The following is a 6,354-nucleotide window of genomic DNA, read 5'->3' as shown; positions in this document are numbered from 1 at the left end:
CCCCCCAAACAGTGCTTCTGTTGGCAGTTAAAGCTTTTCTAGACTTTGTCTGATTAGAGGGACTCATTTTCCACTTTGACGTGAAAGGGGGATTGTGTCGTCAGTGGTGGGAAGGCACTGTGGCCCCCATTGTGACACAGGGGCAACACTGAATTATCTCTGTGACCTGCCAGCCAGCGGTTCCCCATAGAATGGTCCAGCAGAGTGACAGTAGACCCTTTCAGACACACACACACACACACACACACACACACACACACACACACACACACACACAAAGAGAGAGAGAGAGAGAGAGAGAGAGAGAGAGAGAGAGAGAGAGAGAGAGAGAGAGCATGCAAGAGCACAACAGATCCTGCCATTAAAATAGGTGTCGGACAGCCATCGTCTCCCACTTAGGGAGAAATCTTCCATGGACAAGAAATCTTCTCCGGCAAGGAATCAGGCAGGACGCAGCCAGCTGAACTGAAGTCCGATTTTATTGATTAACAATAAAATCAGCCTGGACTTCCCTTAAAAGCAGAAAAGACCCTGAAAAGACAGTGGACAGATGTTTTATAATAATACAAAGAGTCATAAAGTCCTATTGGTCACCTTTACCCAAAATCAGCATCCCATTCCTTATTGGATAAGGATGCTAAAATTATTTTGTATCTTTATGGATGTCCTTCCTGGGCCTGAACCTCCGGCTCCCCTGGTAGGTTTTATGTTTCCGCGGTCACCTCCTTGTTTCCTGCCTGCATTCCTCAACTGGACCGTCTGCTAGAAGAAAGGTGAGTCGGCAGAAGGTTAAGTTAGGAAAGAAACTCTGTACTACCCGGAAGTGTCTTCTCTTTGAGAAAACTGTGGGAAAATATGTGAGGCCTGTACCTTGGCTAAATCTATGAGGCCTATAATACGAAAACTTACTTTGAGCGTGTCCAGGTATCTCAGCATCGTGGGCTCCATTATCCTGCTGCAACGGTTACACCCCAGTGCAGACAGATTCGAGCAAAGCCAACTTCATTGAGCAATAAGGATGCCAACGGTTTGGCTGCAGCCTGAAACGACGGTGGCGGACGGAGTCATCCTTATTGTACAGGGTAAAATTGAACAAAGGGATTCCAGCCAGTTGATGGTGACCGCTTTAAAAGGGAATTAGACAAAATTGTGGAAGTAACAGTGATCCACAGGTGTTAACCTTAGTTGCACTAGCTAAAGTCAGTTATGCCAGATGCTGAGGAGCACTGAGTGCGAAGAGAAATCCGAAGGAGAGCCGCCACCTTCCTCCTGCCCTCCTTAGAGGCTTCCTGGATTCTCTGATGATCCTCCCTTGGATACAGGAGGCTGAGCTTGGTGATCCAGCCACGGTTTTCTTACCAGCCCAACCTGGGTCCGAAGATTCTCTGGCAAGGAATCAGGCACAGATGCAACCAGCTGAATCAAAGGCCCAATTTTATTTTTTTAAAATTTATTTTTTATTTTTAAAAACTAGGGATAAGGTAAGGAATACAAATGGTAGAGGGGGGGTGTAGGGCAAGAGAGAGAGAGAGAGAGAGAGAGAGAGGAGGGAGGAGTCCACTTTTTGCCTTTCTGCAATTTGATTGCCCTCCAGGTTTCAATTGACAGTTACATCTTAGTTTAATTCTATATTTTTCAAGCTCTATCTGGTGACTCAAGCCATTTATATAATAAATCCCATTGTTCAGTTGCCTTTTGTATTGGACAGTCTTTCAACACTTGTCATCCATTTCTGCCGCTTCCCATATCTTCTTAATGAGTTCCTCTTGTTTCCGTATCTCCGATTTCTTCCCAGTTTTAGCATATGGAACTTTGCCTGCAGTGACTATATATATAAATAGGTAGTTCTTTGTCTTATCTATATTATCTGGTATAATGCTCAGTAGAAACAATTCAGGGGTTAGTGGAACATGACAAAGCAGTATTTTTTTTTGTAACAGAGTATGTACTGCTATCCAATACTGTTTTGCTACTCTACAAGTTCCAACACGTGTGGTAAAAGCTTCCCTCTTGTGCTTCACACTTCCCACAGACATTTGACACCTCTGTATAAATCTTTGGCAATTTTTTTCGGAGTCATATGCCACCTATAAAACGTCTTGCACATGTTCTCCTTAAAATTGACCAATTTTGTGAGCTTGATGTTGTTTTTCCATATTTGTAACCGTTGATCAATATCAATATATATGTCCTCTGTTTTGTGACCAAAGGCCCAATTTTATTGAATAGCAGCAAAGAAAAGGTCAGCTGGGGACTTCTCTTATAAGCAGAGAAGACCCTGAAAATACAGTGTACAAATGTTTTATAAGGATACAAACAAGGAGTCATAAGTAAAGGTAAAGGTTCCTCTTGACAATTTGTCCAGTAATGTCCGACTCTAGGCGGCAGTGCTCATCCCCGTTTCCAAGCCATAGACAATCTTCCGTGGTCATGTGGCCAGCTAGACACACAACACACTTACCTTCCCACTGTGGTGGCACCTATTTATCTACTCGCATTTTGCAATTTGCATGCTTTCGAACTGCTAGGTTGGTGGGAGCTGGAACAAGCGATGGGGACTCACCCCGTTGCGTGGATTCGATCTCACGACGGCTGGTCTTCCGACCTTGCAGCACAGAGGCTTCTGCGGTTTAACCTGCACCGCCAGTCCCTTCTTCTGTCCCTTTTTTTATGGAGCCATAAAGTACTCCATTTCTATTAGTCATTTGTACCCAAAGTTTGGCTCCTTCCTTTCATTGGGTAATGATGCCAACTATGCTGAACTCTTGGTTCCCTGTACATATGCAGATTGTGTGACCTATATGCCCTTGGCCTATGCCCAGGATGCCCCTTAATATCTGGAGGAAAGATCATCAATTCCTCTTATCTTTTGGTATGTTTATGGATAGCCCTCCTGGGCCCTGATATATGGCCTTCACCCTCCAGCTCCCTGGTGTGGATGTTTTGGCCTGTCATCATGGCTAGTTTCTCTGAGGCCTGTGCTTTCTCTGCAAACTAAAATCTGGTTTGATTCTGCTCCGGTATCAGTTTGACACAAGTCGTACTTACGTTATCATGCTTTGGAAAATATTCCCCTGGGAATATTTGTTCATGAACAGAGAAACAGACAACAGACCGTTTTGGGGGAGGATGTTTCAAATTCATTGCATTGTTTTCCAGGATAACCGGAAACAGCACCATATCATTACACCGGAAGCAGGAGGATGTAGGTCCGACACGCACGTGCATGCGTCTGCACCCAGAGAAGACCTGGCCTCCAGGACCTCGCTTTGGATCAGGTCCTTTCACTCCAGGTCTGCAGCGTCCAGGCAGAGCTTGCTTTTTGGTACTTTAAAGCCATGTGAAGTCCATTGTGAAACCTCCAAAAGGCCCCTTTTTTTGTTCTGGCAGCTGTTGCTGTGGAGGCGGTTGCGCCCTGAAGAGACCCAGCAGCTTCTCTCCCCCAACCAACCACCGCCACCATCTCTGGAACAGAAGCGGAACCCAAAGGCCTCTCTTCATTGAGGATCTCTCAGCCTAGGTGGCATCTCAGGCAGGCAGCGGGGGAGCCTCTGTTGCTAGGAGCGCCAACTGGGTTAAAGCCTCCGTCAACAGATCTTTTAGAGTAGGGTGGTGGACAGGTCACAGCCCAGCCATTCCTCCTTCAAAGATCCTGGGCCCACAAGGACCCCCATGAAAAACTTACATTTTCCACGGAGGGCTTGGGGATGGTTGCAGACATTGCTATTACAAGGTCTGTAAACCAATCTCCCACTTCCATTTGCTTTGAGCGCTCAAAAATTGGTACCATGGATTGGACTCCTTACAGTGAGATCCACAGTTCAGCTTATGGCCCTTCCTCCCTTCCTCCCTCCCTCCCTCCCTCCCTCCCTCCCTCCCTTCCTTCCTTTCTTCCTTCCTTCCTTCCTTCCTTCCTTCCTTCCTCTGTTCCCACCTCTACTGATCACTTTATGGTTCACTTTTGAGAAGTGTTCTGCAGCAGGGAGCTAGTGCTAAACTAGTATATTATTGCAATGAATCAGCACTAGTCTTGTTTGTTTTTTTAAAAAACTGGGGGGGGGGTAGAAGGAAGGTGTTCCTGTTGTCCCTAAACGTCACACCCCAACTGCCTACGTCACTAAACACACACCCTCTGTCATTTTTCAGAATGAAGGAACTGATCCTACAATGGAAAAGCTGTTTGCATCTTTCTGGCATGAAAAGTTGAAGCAGCAGAGAAAAATCTCTGTATCAGGAGCAAAAAGGACCCAGACTGATTCAAACTGCTTTTGCATCATCTGATCAGTAAAAAAACAAACAAGCAAACAAACAAATAAAAATTTTGAATTCCTCTGTGTCTCATCTGGAGCAAATCCTGTGGTTTTGGACTATGCCATTGCAGCCGAAGCTTCGAAGCACCACCTCTAAAGACAGCACTTCATTGTTCAGCCCACCCACCCCCAGATGTGTGACTTTGATCAGACTGATCCACTCCTTTGTTTCCTCTGAGTGGATGAATCATCAATGAATAGCATCAGTTTCCTTTCTGGACGGAGCCCTCGTCTTGTCCGTTCCCAGGCCCAAGAGCTGGTCAAGGACAGCAGTCCTATTCTCACTTCAGTCGGATGATACAGGAAGAGGAAGTTGGGTGTCGTGAGTGACCGTCAAGGGACCACACCATATTCTCCCACCCGCTGGTGGAGCTGCTCCTTCTTCCAGCCTTACCTTCTGGAGGCAGATGGGTGGGCGTGGGCATTAGCACCCGGCAGAGCCTCTCTCACCCTTGGCCAAGGCAGCAGCAGCCACAGCGAAGCACGGAAAGCCATCAAAACAGGAACATGGTCACCTCTCCTGTCTTTCTCTTGACCAAGAGGCTCTCGCAGGGCAGTGAGAGCCTCGTGGCGCAGTGGTTAAACTGCTGTCCTGCAGCCAAAACTGTGCTCAAGACCTGGGGTTCAATCCGAGGTAGCCGGCTCAAGGTTGACTCAGCCTTCTATCCTTCTGAGGTCAGACTACCCAGCTTGCTGGGGGCGGTGGGGGGACAATGTATAACTAAGCAGCACGCTTTGCTTTTGCTTTGCTTTATACTGAGCTTCCATCTCAAAAGCAGCCTAAAACCTGATTAAACAAGAGCTAGATCAGGATTGAGACGCCGTGGGCCTTCAGATCTTTTTTGGGGCCTATATAATCCCTCCCCATTGTCTGTGCTGGCAAGGGCTGGAGGGGAACCAGCGGGTTGGCCCAAAAATCTCCTCCTCCAACCTCCAGAAATCAACCGCGAAACCACCCCAGGGACTGTTCTGAGGTGATTCATGTTATCTTGGTCCAGGCTGTCCTTCAAGGCTGTGTGTGTGCGTCATATTATGGCTTCTTCTAAAGAAACCGGAACTGCTCCTTCCCTCTTCCTCTCGTGCAAGACACCGTGAACCACAAAGGACGAGAGAAGGGCAAACCTGCACGAAGCTGGCCAGACTCCACCGAGACCCTTGCCTTCATTCAATAAGGCAGTGGTCGGAGGACAGGGGTAAATTACCCCAAATACCCCACACCTCCATCCCTCCCCCTGCAGCCTTATTGAATAAGGGAAAGCTGTAGAATTTCTGGACCTCTCCCTTAAGATGGGTGAGCAGCGATCCTGGCTTCAAGAGGATGGCCATACCCTGCATTCTTCTGGCTCCACTTAAAAGCATTCTGTTTAGAGTTTGCACTTGCCCATAAATAGCCCATGAAAGCAGCCAAGACTGCTTTGTTCCTGCCTGAAGCACCAAGGAGCAATTCATCAATGCATCAGATAAAGGTCCCTTCGTGATGGGCAACCGAGAGAGAGAGAGGGGGGGGGGGAGAGAGAGAGAGAGAGAGAGAGAGAGAGAGAGAGAGAAACAGAGAGTGTGTGCTCTCTAAACCGGTGCTTCCCAACCGTGGACTAAAACTCCCATAAACCTTCACTACAAGTCGTTCTGGCTGGGATTTCTGGGAGTTGCAGTCCAAGAATATCTGGGGACTCAAGGTGGGGAACCTCTGGTATAAACCAGATCAGCAGGCGAAGGTTTTCGTGGCTTTCATGCCTGATGATGAATGAAGATCCTACTGCTCCTAAAGGCACAAGAGCAAAGGCCAGCAAAAGGTTGGGGAAATTAGTTGGGTGGAGGGGATTTAATCCAGGAGACTTTCCAATCAAGCATTCCCAGTAATGACTCTGCAGCGTAGCAGCGTCTTGCTCACCAGGACTCAAGCTATAAGCTCTTGGTTTTGTTAGGGGTTGGGTGCTTGTCAGTTTTAAGTCACTTTTGACTGTGAAAGATCTGGTTTGGTTTGAGGGCAGATCTCAGTGTGCAGCTGATATGCAAATTGGAGCTGGTTGAGAAAAGAGCAGAG

The 6,354-nt window shown here is 47.4% G+C and overlaps 1 long non-coding RNA gene across 1 annotated transcript in view; it reads right to left on the bottom strand.

Annotated features, from left to right (window-relative positions):
- Positions 1-6,354, bottom strand: part of LOC144587954 (uncharacterized) — a 494,427-nt gene that overhangs the window by 387,488 nt on the left and 100,585 nt on the right. The gene's annotated exons all lie outside the window — the stretch shown is intronic.

Source organism: Pogona vitticeps, chromosome 3, assembly GCF_051106095.1.
Source record: "Pogona vitticeps strain Pit_001003342236 chromosome 3, PviZW2.1, whole genome shotgun sequence".
NCBI classification, from domain to species: Eukaryota; Metazoa; Chordata; class Lepidosauria; order Squamata; family Agamidae; genus Pogona; species Pogona vitticeps.
The sequence above is the reverse complement of the archived record's forward strand: the minus strand, read 5'-3'. Positions and strand labels throughout refer to the sequence as shown.